This window comes from Chiloscyllium punctatum, chromosome 33 (assembly GCF_047496795.1).
Source record: "Chiloscyllium punctatum isolate Juve2018m chromosome 33, sChiPun1.3, whole genome shotgun sequence".
NCBI classification, from domain to species: domain Eukaryota; kingdom Metazoa; phylum Chordata; class Chondrichthyes; order Orectolobiformes; family Hemiscylliidae; genus Chiloscyllium; species Chiloscyllium punctatum.
In genome coordinates, this window is record NC_092771.1 from 39,983,499 (window position 1) to 39,998,786 (window position 15,288).

Sequence of the window (15,288 nt, forward strand, 5' to 3'; positions counted from 1 at the left end):
TCAAGATGATAGGGCTGTTAAGAATGTGTATGATGTGTTGGTTTTCATAAGCTGGGGGATTGAGTTCAGAGCTGCGTGGTTTTGCTGCAGCTCCATAGAGGCCTGGTTAGACCACAAATGGAATATTGTGTTGTGATCTGTTCGCCCCATTAAAGGAAGGATGTGGAAGCTTTAGAGAGGGTGCAGAGGGGAGTTAGCAGAATATTGCCTGTTCAGTAGGGCATGTCTTATGAAGAAGGTTTGAGGGAGCTTTAGCGTTTCTCATTAGAGTAAAGAAGGATGAACAGTGAGTTGACAGAGGTGTGCAAGATGATGAGAGGCACAGATAGAATGGATAACTAGAGTCTTTTTCATAGGGTGGAAATGGCTAACACGAGGGAAACATAATTTTAATGTGATTGGAGGAAGGTTTTGGGGAGATGTCAGAGGCAGGTTATTTACACAGGTAGTGATAGGTGCGTGGAATGCACTGCCAGCAGTGGTAGTAGAATTAGCTACATTAGGCATATTCAAGTAAATCTTGGATAGGCACATAGATGACAATAGGATGAAGGCTCTGCAGTTTAGTTTAATCTTAGAGTCGGATAAAAGGTCACCACACCATTGAGGGCTGAAGGGCTCTTACTGTGCTGTACTGTTCAATGTTCGCTGTTCTAATTTATTGAACTCTTGCGAAAATATTATACCTGGAATTCCTTTAACTTCAGTGGAGGTTAATCTGATCAGTGTTTGATTGTCGAAGGTTAATGGAAATTTGGGGAGGTTTGAGGGGCTGAATGGTCTATATCTGTTCCTAACCGTTGTGTCCTTGTATCAAAAGAATATTGAATAGTTTGAGGGGAAATCATTTTGAGAATAAGGGCATTCCTATTTCAGACTGGGAAAGGGATGTTCCTTTCTCTTTAGGATTGTGCGTTCTGTGGTCTTCTCATTCCCAAGGAGCAGTGAAGATTGGGTTACGGAAAACACTCAAGGCAGAGTTATATAGATCGTTGATGAACAAGAGAAACAATGTTTATTAGGAACAGAGAGGAAAGGGATGCTTAGTTATAATCACATCAACAATGAACATTCTGAATTGTGCAGCAGGCTCGAGGGGCTGAATGGCCACCTGCTGATCTTGCTTCATGTGTTGTTCACTCACTCAAACCCGCGATGCTGTTACTGAAGGTGAGGAAGATCGCATTCATCCATTCAGGATCGATTCAATGAGACATGAGGAGACCTTTCTGCTCCTCTAATGATTTACACAGGATTAGGATGAAGTTTTTCAGCCATTTCAGTACATTACGCAGCACAACAGGAGGTCACACCTACTTTCTAGGTTTGTACACAGGAACGGGGGAGCCCTGGGTAACTATCAGAAAATAGATAGTCGGGAGAAATGTTTATTTTTGGTTTGGAAAACTTTGACTTGGTGAAGTGCCTCAGAGATCAGTGCAACATCAAAAGCTATGTAGAATCTGTCAATGATTTGCGTGTGGGAACTGATTGTATGGAACTTAATTGACTCAACCACTAAGATAATCATTCGATAAGATGTCAACTGGAAGTGGAGAGTCTGTAATGTGATACAGACAGGGAAGGTTAGTGTGCAAACCTTCAGCAGAAACAGGAAAACATGGGCTACCGACGTTTGTGCTGTGGCAGAAGGGGAAAACAACAGTAAACTAATTAAAAGAAGAGAGAGCACAAAACTCAGTTGTACAAAGGCATTTGTTCACACTGGTACATACATCACACGGGGTTAGTATGCATATGCAGCAAGTAATTAGGAAGGTAGATTGAATGATTACTTCATGAAAAGGCTATCAGGATGTTTTACTGCATCTGGACAGGGGATTTCTGAGTCAACATCTGATGTATTGTGGGCTGTGATGATTCCATAAACTGAAAAATAAATATACACAATCGCTTTAGAAGCTTTGCGAAGATGTTTCACTGTACTTGCCCCTGGAAAGATGGCCTTATTCTGTCATACAGCACGGAAACAGACCCTTCGGTGCACCATGTCCATGCCGACCAGATGTCCGAAATTAATCACGTTCCATTTGCCAGCACTTGGCCCATATCTCTTAAAACCTTCGTGTTCACTCAAATCGTTTCATTCAAATGGCTTTAAATACCGTAGCTGTCCCAGTCCTCTGGAAGTTCATTCATACACTCTGTGAAAAGTTACCACTTTTGTTCCTTGTAAATCTTTCTCCCCTCACCTTCAATCTATGAGCTCTAGTTTTGGACTGCCCTAAGCTAGGAATATGTTCTTGAATCTTCGCCATTTCCTTGCTCCTCATGATGTTACAAACCTTTATAAGGCTAGAGCACTTCAGGGTTGAGAACGAGAGGCGTTCATATTGAACTGTATAAGATATTGAGGAGAGTGTATCTGATGCATAGCCTAAGGACATTTTCTCTGGTATATGAGTCTAGAATTGAGGATTCAAATTAAAGAAAACAACATGCATATGCTATATACTCTTTTCATAGTATAAGAAAACAAATACTATGAAGAAATTATTTTATTGAACAAAAATATGAGGACACATACAAACGTATCTTGATTAAAACTCCTACATGGAGCAGAGAACAGGGACGAAGTCATACAGTTATGAGAATGTTCAAGTAGGCCTCACGTGGTCCATTTTCATGGTCAGATAACATTATTGTATATTTCTGTTGAGATATGGAGAAATTGCAACATGCTGGAGAAGCCACTGCTTATTGCTCCCTCTCTTTCCTTGTTCCTTCTCGCAGCAATATATGAGAGATGAAAACCGTTCAGTCACCTTTATCATTCATGTAGGATTACTGTTGAGGAATCATTGGCATCTCCCCACTGCCTAAAATCAAAGGTAATTCAGCCAAATCCGACTGATCCAGGAATAAATCCTGCTTGTGTGAGCAGAACAACCTCAGAGGCAGAATAACATTTAATTATTTTACTTATGTCTTGAGTTTAACTATTGCTTGGACAAAGCTCTTTCAAGCTGATATTTTGCAGAGTTTTTTTCCCTGCTTGTATTTAGGTATGTGTGTGTGTGTCTGTGTGCACTTGCGTGTGTGAGACACTGTGTATGTCTTAGTGTGTGTGTCTGTGTGTATGCACAGACTGCATCTCAGTATGCGTTCAAAGATAAATATTAATGTACATATTGGCCCAAACTGTTTGCCATGTATTTTTTCATCTTAGCTTTGAGTAACTTTGCTTTGGTGAATTATTTTTGTAAATGAAAGATATCGAACTGACTTGTTCCCAGCAAAGAATCTGACCTAGTCTGAGACCTATATCAGTGGTCATATCACCAACCGAGTTACATTTAAAATTTATCATGATCAATGGAGGAACGGGACTAGAAAATGAAACAGTGGTCCATCCAGCCCCAGTCTGAACACGGAGGAGGATAATTTCACAAAAGTTTGTTTGTGTGGGAATGCTCTTCCCCAGAAGTTTGTGGTGCCTGTGTGTTTGCATTTAGTCAAAGCAATGGCAGTCAGATATTGGACAGTAAAGGAAAATGAACTACAGATATGGAAGTGGGGCTGAGAACACATCCAGATCAGCCACGATCTTATTGCCTAGTTGAGAAGGCTTCATGTGTCTAATGACACACTCCTACTCCTCAGCCCTACGTCCCTATGTTCCATTCAGTTCCTCAAAACTGCAAGACAGGAGCGTTTGGATTTCATTTGCTCCGATAACCTGGTGCACAGAAACCAAGGAGACCATTCAGTGACTGAAGACTCGAGAGTATAGCGCTGTAAAAGCACAGCAGGTCAGACAGCATCCAACGAGCGGGAGAATCGCCGTTTCTGAGCATATACTTCTGCGCTAAACGTGGTTTCAACAGAATACAAGGACGCCATTCGATCCATTGAAACTATTGGACAAGAATAGGGATAGCCCATTCAGACCCTCCTGCCTATTACACAAGGAGTGAAGGAGTGTAGTCAGCACATCGAGATGTTAAACAGGAACCGGAGTCGCCAAGTCAGGTCCTTGAGCAGCTTCCAGATGACCAGGACATGGCCGTTCAGCCTATCGAACTACGTACACAGAAATAGGAAAATGTCTTTGATGCCCCAACATGACAAATAGTGAAGCAGAGTCTACTCATATAGACTGCTCTATGGTGTTCCACCTGGTTCCTTTGCTCGTGGTGCATATGTGTCACTTTAACTGGTTTGCTGAACGTGAGAGGGAAAAGTGAGAAGTGAAATGTTTGTGCGAAGTCTCAACGAAATGCCTTCTATCTCCGAGAAGACATTATTGTACTCCTATAGAGGACAGAACGTGGTGGGAATATCGAACTACTTCAGGAGTAAGGCATTAAGGCTTCTGATAGATTTATGAACAGTGCAGAGACACACACCAACTGCACATTGAGACAGTGAGAATTCATTCAGAGCCTGGCGCTCCCTCTCTACCAACATGGGGTCTCCACACTGGTACGTGAACTACTGGGAATTACATATCATGGGGAAAATGCAATTTCTCACAAAATCACCATCTTTTTTCCGGACATAATAAATGTTAGTCCATAATCCTCAAGTTTAAATGTAATTGCATGTTATTCTCTTGAAGGGCTACGGATTTTGCTGGATTATACTCTTATACCTTTTATCAGTTAATTATCGTTTACACAATGTAATTTAATAATTTACTTGCAAAGGTGCAAACACCTAATAAGATGTTGTATGCCGTGTCTTTTTTAGGTTTGTTGTAGCCTTAGCCCGAAAGTAAATGTTTTGTTTACTGAACAGCCTTGGGCAACTGTCTGTGTGATGTTTGCACATTGTTGCCATGTCTGCGTGGGTTTCCTCTGGGTGCTACGGTTTCCTCCCAGAGACCAAAGATATGCAGGTTAGGTGAATTGGCCATGCTAAATTGCCCACAGTGTCAGGGGTGAATCGAGGGTAGAGGAATGAATCTAGGTGGGTTACAGTTCGGAGGGTCGATGTGGACTTGTTGAGCCGAAGGGCCTGTTTCCATACTGTAGGAATCTAAAAAAAAACATGTTTATCGGGATTCAAGGGTCAGACACAGTATGTATTTTTCATGGGCTAACAAACAGAAGGGAATAGAAGACAGTGACTGTGGAGACTGATGAGGAGTAAAGTGGCATCCCCCCATCCCCATATCTTCTTGACAGAGAGAATAAAATCAAATGTAGAGAAAGAAACAGATATATTCGGAAGAAGGAATAGCAAGTGACAGTGTAAATGAAACAGGATAATTTGAAATGGAATGGTCGAACAATGATTGATCTGTGTGTGTGTGAGAGAGAGAGTGTGTGTGAGTGTGTGTGTGTGAGTGTGTGCGTGTCTGTGTGTGGGAGTGAGTGTGTGTATCTGTCTGTGTGTGTGTGAGTGTGTGTGTGTCTGTGTGTGTGAGTGAGTGTGTGTGTGTCTGTATGTGTGAGTGTGTGTATCTGTGTGTGTGAAAGTGTGCGTGCCTGTGTGTGTGAGTGAGTGTGTGTCTGTGTGTATCTGTGTGAGTGTGTCTGTGTGACTGTGTGTGTGTCTGTATGTGTACCTGTGATTGAGAGAGTGTGCGTATCTGTGTATGTGTGTCTCTGTGTGTGTGAGTGTGTGTATCAAGACAGTCAGGGTATAGAGGTGTGTATACTGACCTCAGTAAGGAGAAGGCGCTGGGGTCGGTGAAGTTGAATCAATCAGCGAGACCAGTTGGGCAACAGCTCGTAGTTCTAAAGAGATATCGAAGGTGATTGTAGAGGCATTGCTGGTGATCTTTCAGGAAACTTTGGAGTGAGGGAGGACTGGTAAATGTAACCTCCCCGTTTAAGGAGACAGGGACACAGAAGACAGGAAATTAGAGAAGGACTTATTGGATCTATGGGATTATGAATAGATGTGTGGAGCATAAGAACAAGTAAGTTGTGAAGCATATTGGAAATGGTGTGGTTAAGCTACAGCATAACAAGAGCTACAATTACAATGCCATTGCGAACAGCAGTGATGCAAGTACGGTTAAAACAAAGGAAATCAGTTCGAAGCAGACAGGAGCATTAGTGACTAAAAAACTGTTTCCTAGATCCTTTTGTGAGAATGTTGAGATAAGCTTGTCAGTAAACAGACAAGCAATGTATAAAAAGCACAATAAAATCTGTTGCTGAGAAGGTCTCAACGTGCAACTGTGTAGCCAATACATATGAAACTGAAAAAGCACAGCAACTGAGACAGCATCCTAGGAAGAGGAAAGTCAATGTTTCAGGCTGAAAGACTTCATCAGGATTGGGATGGGGGAAGGAGATCCGGGAAGTAAATAGAGGGAGGGACAAGGAGCTGGTGGAAGGCTAGGTGGGATAGCGATAGGGGGATGCAGGCAGGGAATTATTGTGATTGGTCAGTGAGAAGGGTGCAACAGATATGCGAATGGGAAGATTCACAGCTTTGGTGAGGTCAGGGAAAGGGGACATGGGGTAAAGAAGTTGGTCGAGAGATTTTGAAGCCAGTGAAGACAATATTAAGCTGTAAGGTCTTCAGCTGAAATATCAAGTTGTGTTCCCCAGTTTCTGTTTGACCTCACTCTGACAGTGGAGGAGGCCTGTTGCCGGATGAGCAAGGGGAGGGGAGTGATTGAAATGGATGGCAACTGGAATGCTGAATTTGTTAAAGCGTGCAGAGAGCCGATGCTCCATGATTATGTCCCTGAGTCTCCCTTTGGTCTCCACAACAGAGAGGAGACAACGTTGGGATTTGGAGATGAGCTCGGTGGGCCAGGATCAGGCTCTGTATGGAGCATTAGCGCTCTGTACGAAACAACCAACCCGACTTTCCAGTTACCATTCATTTTAATTCCCACTCCCACTCGCCCGGCGACATGCCCATCGTGAGCCAGACCACTATCAGAGATACACCACCTGAGAGTTTACCTTTGAAGCTGATAGCCCAATGGCCTCAATATTGACTGAAGCCGATTCAAATCCCTCCGGCTGCCGCCTTATCCCATGTCCCTTTTCCCTGACCAGACCCACCTGTATCTGATCGACCCTTCCCACTGCCCAATCACAGTAACCTCATACCTGCATGTACGTACCACCACCATACCTACCCGCCACCCTTTCATATCCAATCACTCCATTTCTGGGCTCCCCTCCCCCTCACCCGTCCTGACGGAAGGTCCACGATCAAAATATTGCCTTTGCTGCTCCTCTGATTCTGTCTGGTCTGCTGTGTTTATCCAGATCCAAGTTTATTAACTCTGGCTTCCCGCACCAATAGTACTTCCTCTCTCCAAGCTGTGGAACCAGGTGGTCTAAATATAAGAAGAAATAAATTTGGACATTTGAAAAAATGGCGGACACATCTGTTAATTCTTAACAACCCAATAAATTAGGTACACGCTTTATGAGTAAGACATGCTAAGGGGCAGAGTATAAAAGGTGAATTCAACTCTGTGTCGAAAATGCTATTAGCAGTTCCCTCATAACAGGTGTTAACTACATCACTTTGGAAATTCCCCAAAATAAGAATAGCAAGAGACTGGAATTCTTAATTCCTCTTCTTTGAATAACATCTGGAGAACAGGAGGAAATCAAGGTTTGTTTGTGATATTCATAAATGATGATGGTTGGAATTTGGAAAATGGGGCCAGTGGAATGATCACTAATGTTGGGGATGACACAAAGATTAGCTGGGTGGTTCACAGTGAAGTGGAAAGGGTTAGGCTACAGGACGATATAAACAGATGATTTCTATATCCAGATTAATGTCCGATGAAGTTTAACACTGAAATTTCAGATTTGCATCGTCTCACATTTATCAAGACAAATGAGTACTCAAACTGTGTATTGCGAGGGCTAAATTTGCTCCTTTTTTCATTGCAGCAGGGACGGTTGAGGAGGAAACCTGGTACAGGTGTACAAAAGCATAAGGGGAATGGAGAGGATGAGCAGACGGCAGCTGTTTCCATTACTCGAAGGGTCAAAAACAAAGGGATACATACTTAAAGTGAAAGGCAGGGGATTGAGAGAGGATTTGTGAGTCTGTTTTGAACTGAGAGGGCGGCACAGACAGAGAATATAAAATTCCTACAGTGTGGAAATAGGCTCTTTGGCCCAACACATCCACACTGACCCTCCAAATATATTAGCCCACACAAACACGTTCCTCCTATATTTACCCCTGGCCTATACATCCCTGAACACAATGGGCAATTAAGCACGGCCAATTCACATAATCTGCACATATGTGGATTGTGGGAGGAAACCGGAGTACCTGGAGGAAACCACGCAGACACGGGGAGAATGTGCAAAATCCATACAGGCAGTCATCTAAAGCTGGAATCACTCCTGGGTCCCCGCGCTCTAAGGCAGGAGTTCTAATCACTGAGCCACCGTTCTGCCCCTGGTGACATTTGGCTGGAGTGCATTCCCTCAGCGGGTGATTGAGCAGATAATCTCACAAACGTTTCAAAAAGCCTTTGGATATACACTTGGTCGTGCAGGCTCGCATTTTCATTCAATGATTCTATGTGGTGGCAGCCATGAACACTGATATCATCTGAAGCAATAGCTCATGGCAGTTCCTGGTTTGTTCCATTGACTGTACTCAGTGAGTGAGCCTCCAGTGAAGTGCTGGTGTTTTCTGCCACTTTCTATTTAAGGGTCTCGGCTTCCTTGTGTTGGTCATGTAAATTCCTCTGTCGATGATGTCATTTCTGGCCCTTTTCGTCAGAGGGTGGGATATGGCATCAAAAGTGATGTGTTTATTGATGGAGTTCCGGTTGGAATGCCATGTTTCTAGGAATTCTTGTGCTTGTCTCTGTTTGGCCTATCCTAGAATGAATATACAGACCTAGTCAAAGTGGCGTATTTCCTCATCAGTACGTAGGAAATTAGTATTGGGATCATGTATTTTGTGGCTAGTTGATGTTCATATATCCTGGTGACTAGTTTTCTGTTTGTTTTCCGTTGTAGTGTTTGTTATAGTTCTTGCAAGGCTTATTGTTCCTGGAGCAGAACAGACAAAGATGTGCTCCAAAGTATGAATAAACTGTCAGAGTGAAAAATAGCACTTTATTAGTTGGCATTATAGCATCAAAGAATTCTAATTTCAAGGTTGTAAGCAAAAGTGCGAGGAGTGAAATAAGGAAAAGTGTCTTTATTTAGAGAGTTGTTACAAATTAGACTTGACTGACTGGGAAAGTTGTGAATGAAGATTCAAAAGAGACCTGGATATATATTTGGAAATTATTAATTTAACGGGCAACAGAGAGAGGGCTGGCGTATGGGAGGTGCTGGGAGACATTTTTGGAGCTGATGCATATGACTTCCTCCCGTACTTTAAGGTTTTGTACTCTATCAAGTGTCAGCTGTGAATAAACGTCAGTATCCAATTATTTCACATTGTAAATGCTCGCAAATATCTGATTATTTGGTGCAGCATAAGTATTTAAAATGCAAGTATTGCAAGGTCAGCTTCATTGTGAAGTCTAATTATTACTCAGAACATGAATATTTTACATGTTGTATTCCAATTACTAAAACAAATATATCATTGCTTTGGCACAAAACCCTTTTGAAAGCTTTGACATTTCTCTGACACGATATTATGTTTGTTTGTTTTTTCACTATCCACATTTCATATTAAATATCATTCTCTCTAAAAATTTGTAGTTTTCAAATGATTGTTCTCTGAAATTTGATAACACAAATAATTTATTTAGTTTAATATTCACAGTTCATGTTGAATTATTGTCATTTTAAATTGCTGGCAAACAGCTGAAGATCATGCATTTCAGTGAGAAATTAAACTGATTGATTATATGTAAATGTATAAGAACGCTAATTCTATTTGTATGTTCAATCTTCTGCTCACTTTGAACATGGAATTATCCAGAAACCAACCACTTTAAAAATATTGGAGTGGCAAAACATTGCTCGGAATCCTGACATTGAATATGTAATTCTCATTACCACAAGAGTTATGTTCTTTTTTTCGATAAAATAGAATGTACATGCTTTATTTCTGTGTTAGGAAACCTTGACAGGAATTATATTTTAGTTCCTTCAATGTAGAATCAACAAAATTGATTTAAGATATTATAGTCCAGTTGAAGGATTATCGTTCTCATCTTTTTGTTTTGGATTAGTGGTGCTGGAAGAGCACAGCAGTTCTGGCAACATCCAAGGAGCAGCGAAATCGACGTTTCAGGCAAAAGCCCTTCATCAGGAATAAAAGCAGAGAGCCTGAAGCGTGGAGAGATAAGCTAGAGGACGGTGGGGGTGGTGAGAAAGTAGCAGAGAGTACAATGGGTGAGTGGGGGAGGGGATGAAGGTGATAGGTCAGGGAGGAGAAGGTGGAGTGGAGAGGTGGAAAAGAAGATAGGCAGGTTGGACAAGTCCAGACAAGTCATGGAGACAGTGCTGAGCTGGAAGTTTGGAACTAGGGTGAGGTGGGGGAAAGGAAAATGAGGAAACTGTTGAAGTCCACATTGATGCCCTGGGGTTGACACGTTCAGAGGCGGAAGATGAGGCGTTCTTCCTCCCGGCATCTGGTGGTGAGGGAGTGGCGGTGAAGGAGGCCCAGGACCTCCATGTCCTCGCAGAGTGGGAGGGGGATTTGAAATGTTGGGCCACGGGGCGGTGTGGTTGATTGGTGCAGGTGTCCTGGAGATGTTCCCTAAAGCGCTCTGCTCGGAGGCGCACAGCCTCCTCAATGTAGAGGAGACCGCATCGGGAGCAACGGATACAATAAATGATAACAGTGGATGTAAAACTTTGATGGATGTCGAAGGGTCCTTTAGGGCCTCGGATAGAGGTGAGGGAGGAGGTGTGGGCACAGGCATTACAGTTCCTGCGGTGGCAGGAGAAAGTGCCAGGATGCGAGGGTGGGTTGTAGGGGGGCGTGGACCTGACCAGGTAGTCACTGAGGGAACGGACTTTGCGGAAGGTGGAAAGGGGTTGGGAGGAAAATATATCCCTTGTGGTGGGGTCATTTGGAGGTGGCAGAAATGTCGGCGGATGATTTTCTTTATGCGAAGCTTGGTAGGGTGGAAGGTGAGCACCAGGGGCGTTCTGTCCTTGTTGCGGTTGGAGGGGTGGGGTATGAGGGCGGAGATGCAGGATGTGGACGAGATGCGTTGGACGGCATCTTTAACCATGTGGGAAGGGAAATTGCTGTCCCTAAAGAAGGAGGCCATCTGGTGTGTTCTGTGGTGGAACTGGTCCTACTGGGATCAGATACGGTAGAGGCGGAGGAATTGGGAATACAGGATGACATTTTTGCAGTAGGTAGGATGGGAAGAGGTGTAATCCAGGTAGCGGTGGGAGTCGGTGGGTTTGTAAAAAATGTCAGTGTCACGTCAGTCGTCATTAATGGAGATGGAGAGGTCCAGGAAGGGAAGGGAGGTATCAGAGATGGTCCAGGTAAATTTAAGCTCAGGGTGGAATGTGTTCGTGAAGTTGATGAATTGCTCAACCTCCTCGCGGGAGCACGAGGTGGCATCAATGCAATCATTAATGTAGCGGAGGAAGAGGTGGGGAATGGTGCCGGTGTAATTACGGAAGATCAACTGTTCTACATAGCTAACAAAGAGACAGGCATAGCTGGGGCCCATACGTATGCCTATGGCTACCCCTTTGGTCTGGAGGACGTGGGAGGATTCAAAGGATAAATTTGTTAAAGGTGAGGACCAGTTCGGCGAAATGAATGAGAGTGTGGGTGGAAGGGTACTGTTGGGGACGTCTGGAGAGGAAAAATGGAGGGCTTGGAGGCTGTGGTCATTGTGGATGGAGGATTGGATATCCATGGTGAAGATAAGGCATTGGGGGCCGGGGAAACGAAAGTCTTGGAGGAGGTGGAGGGCGTGCGTGGTGTCTCAAATGTATGTGGGGAGTTCCTGGACTAGGGGGGATAGGACAGTGGTAAAACCAATGACTGTAGATGCTGAAAATCAAATACTGGATTAGTGGTGCTGGAAGAGCACAGCAGTTCAGGCAGCATCCAACGAGCAGCGAAATCAACGTTTCGGGCAAAAGCCCTTCATCAGGAATAAAGGCAGTGAGCCTGCAGCATGGAGAGATAAGCTAGAGGAGGGTGGGGGTGGGGAGAGAGTAGCATAGAGTAAAATGGGTGAGTGGGGGAGGAGATGAAGGTGATAGGTCAAAGAGGAGAGGGTGGAGTGGATAGGTGGAAAAGAAGATAGGCAGGTCGGACAAGTCAAGGAGACAGTAAGTGAGCTGGAAGTTTGAAACTAGGATGAGGTGGGGGAAGGGGAAATGAGGAAGCTGTTGAAGTCCACATTGATGCCCTGGGGTTGAAGTGTTCCGAGGCGGAAGATGAGGCGTTCTTCCTCCAGGCGTCTGGTGGTGAGGGAGCGGCGGTGAAGGAGGCCCAGGACCTCCATGTCCTCGGCAGAGTGGGAGGGGGAGTTGAAATGTTGGGCCACGGGGCGGTTTGGTTGATTGGTGCGGGTGTCTCGGAGATGTTCCCTAAAGCGCTCTGCTAGGAGGCGCCCAGTCTCCCCAATGTAGAGGAGACCACATCGGGAGCAACGGATACAATAAATGATATTGGTGGATGTGCAGGTGAAACTTTGATGGATGTGGAAGGCTCCTTTAGGGCCTTGGATAGAGGTGAGGGAGGAGGTGTGGGCACAGGTTTTACAGTTCCTGCGGTGGCAGGGGAAAGTGCCAGAATGGGAGGGTGGGTCGTAGGGGGGTGGGGACCTGACCAGGTAGTCACGGAGGGAACGATCTTTGCGGAAGGCGGAAAGGCGTGGGGAGGGAAATATATCCCTGGTGGTGGGGTCTTTTTGGAGGTGGCGGAAATGTCGGTGGATGATTTGGTTGATGCGAAGGTTTGTCGGGTGGAAGGTGAGCACCAGGGGATAGGACAGTGTCGAGGTAGGTAGAGATGAGTTCAGTGGGGCAGGAGCATGCTGAGACAATGGTTCGGCCAGGGTGGTCAGGCTTGTGGATCTTGGGAAGGAGTTAGAACCGGGCAGTGCGGGGTTCCCGGATTATGAGGTTGGAAGCTGTGGGTGGGAGATCTCCTGAGCTTATGAGGTTCTGTATGGTCTGGGAGATGATGGTTTGGTGATGGAGGGTGGGGTCATAGTCGAGGGTGCAGTAGGAAGAGGTGTCCTGAAGTTGGGGTTTGGCTTCAGCGGTGTAGAGATCAGTGCGCCAGACTACCACTGTGCCCCCTTTATCCGCTGGCTTGATGGTGAGGTTGGGATTGGAACAGAGGGCTTGGAGGGCTGTGCGTTGTGAGGATGAGAGGGTGGAGTGGGGGCGGTTGTAGACAGGTTGAGGTGGTTAATGTCCCAGTGGCAGTTGGAAATGAAGAGGTTAAGGGCAGGTAATAGGTTAGCGCGGGGTGTCCAGGTGGATGCAGTGTGTTGGAGGTGGGCGAAGGGGTCCTTGGAAGGTCGGCGGGAATCCTGATTGTGAAAGTAAGCTCGGAGACGGAAGCGACAGAAGAATTGTTTGACTTCACAGCGTGTATTAAATTCATTGATGCGTGGACGGAGGGGGATGAAAGTGATTCGTTTGCTGAGGACTGATCGTTCATCCTCAGTGAGGGGAAGGTCTGGAGGGATGGTGAAAACTCGGCAGGGCTGAGAGCTGGGTTCTGGTGTGTATGTGGAGCTGGGAGTGGGGGAAGAACCTGTAACCTATTCCCAATGCATTCGCCTACGCCATATCTGCTCCCAGGAGGACCAGTTCCACCACAGAACACATCAGATGGCCTCCTTATTTCGAGACCGCAATTTCCCTTCCCACGTGGTTAAAGATGCCGACCAAAGCATCCCTTCCACATTCTGCACCTCCACCCTCAGACCCACCCCTCCAACCGTAACTAGGACAGAACGCCCCTGGTGCTCACCTTCCACCCTACCAACCGTTGCATAAAGCAAATCATCCGACGACATCTCCACAACATCCAAACAGACCCCACCATCAGGGATATATATCCCTCCCAACTCCTTTCAGCCTTCCTCGAATACCGTGCCCTCCATGGCTACCTGGTCAGGTCCACGCCCCCCTACAACCCTCCCTCCCATCTTGGCCCCTTCCCCTGCCACCACAGGAACTGTAAATCCTGCACCCACAACTCCACCCTCACCTCTATCCAAGGCCCTAAAGGAGCCTTCCACATCCATCAAAGTTTTACATCCACTTATATCATTTATTGTATACGTTGCACCCAATGTGGTCTCCTCAACATTGAGGAGACTGGGCGCCTCCGAGCAGAGCGCTTTAGGTAACATCTCCAGGACACCTGCACCAATCAACCACACCGCCCCATGGCCCAACATTTCAACTCCCCCTCCCACTCTGCCGAGGACATGGAGGTCCTGGGCCTCCTTCACCGCCACCCCCTCACCACCAGACGCCTCGAGGAAGAACGCCTCATCTTCTGCCTCTGAACAGTTCAACCCTAGGGCATCAATGTGGACTTCAGCAGTTTCCTTATTTCCCCTTCCCCCACCTCACCCTACTTCCACACTTCCAGCTCAGCACTGTCCCCATGACTTGTCCGGACTTGTCCTACCTGCCTATCTCCTTTTCCACCTATCCACTCCATCCTTTCCTCCCTGACCTATCATCTTCATCCCCTCCCCACTCACCTATTGTACTCTATGTACTTTCTCCCCACCCCCACCGTCCTCTAGCTTATCTCTCCACGCTTCAGGCTCACTGCCTTAATTCCTGATGACGGGCTTTTGCCCGAAACGTCGATTTTGCTGCTCCTTGGATGCTGCCTTAACTGCTGTGCTCTTCCAGCAGCACTAATCCAGAATCTGTTTTCCAGCATCTGCAGTCATTGTTTTTACCTCATCTTATTATTGCCCAATTCATGAACGAGAGCAAATATCCGATTATTGTTCGAGGTCAGTAAATTCAACATCTTACAGTTAGCTCCGCTGAAACTTGCTTCCAATTTATCTGAAATCAGTTACAGTGTTATTGGATCTCACAGCTGCCTGTGCTCCAGAGAGACTGAGTGGCCTGTTCTAAAATCTGTGCAGAGATTCTTACCTGCTTCAGGGCAGTCAGTCAAACATTACTTCAAAGCAAGTAAGTTGAAATCGTCCTTGGGCAGGGGGAATAACTCGCCAACAGGCTATCACTGGTCTCAGTGTAGGTACAAATATTATCCAGGTTAAATACTAATGGCTGACCAGCAACCAGGTTTTGAAATTCATCTTCCGTCAGAGCCTGGCCCAAAGAGCAGACGTGTTGCCATTGAGAGTCAGAATCACACCATACAAGTTACCTATAGTGATGAAACCTGACCTGCCTCACAGACTCCATA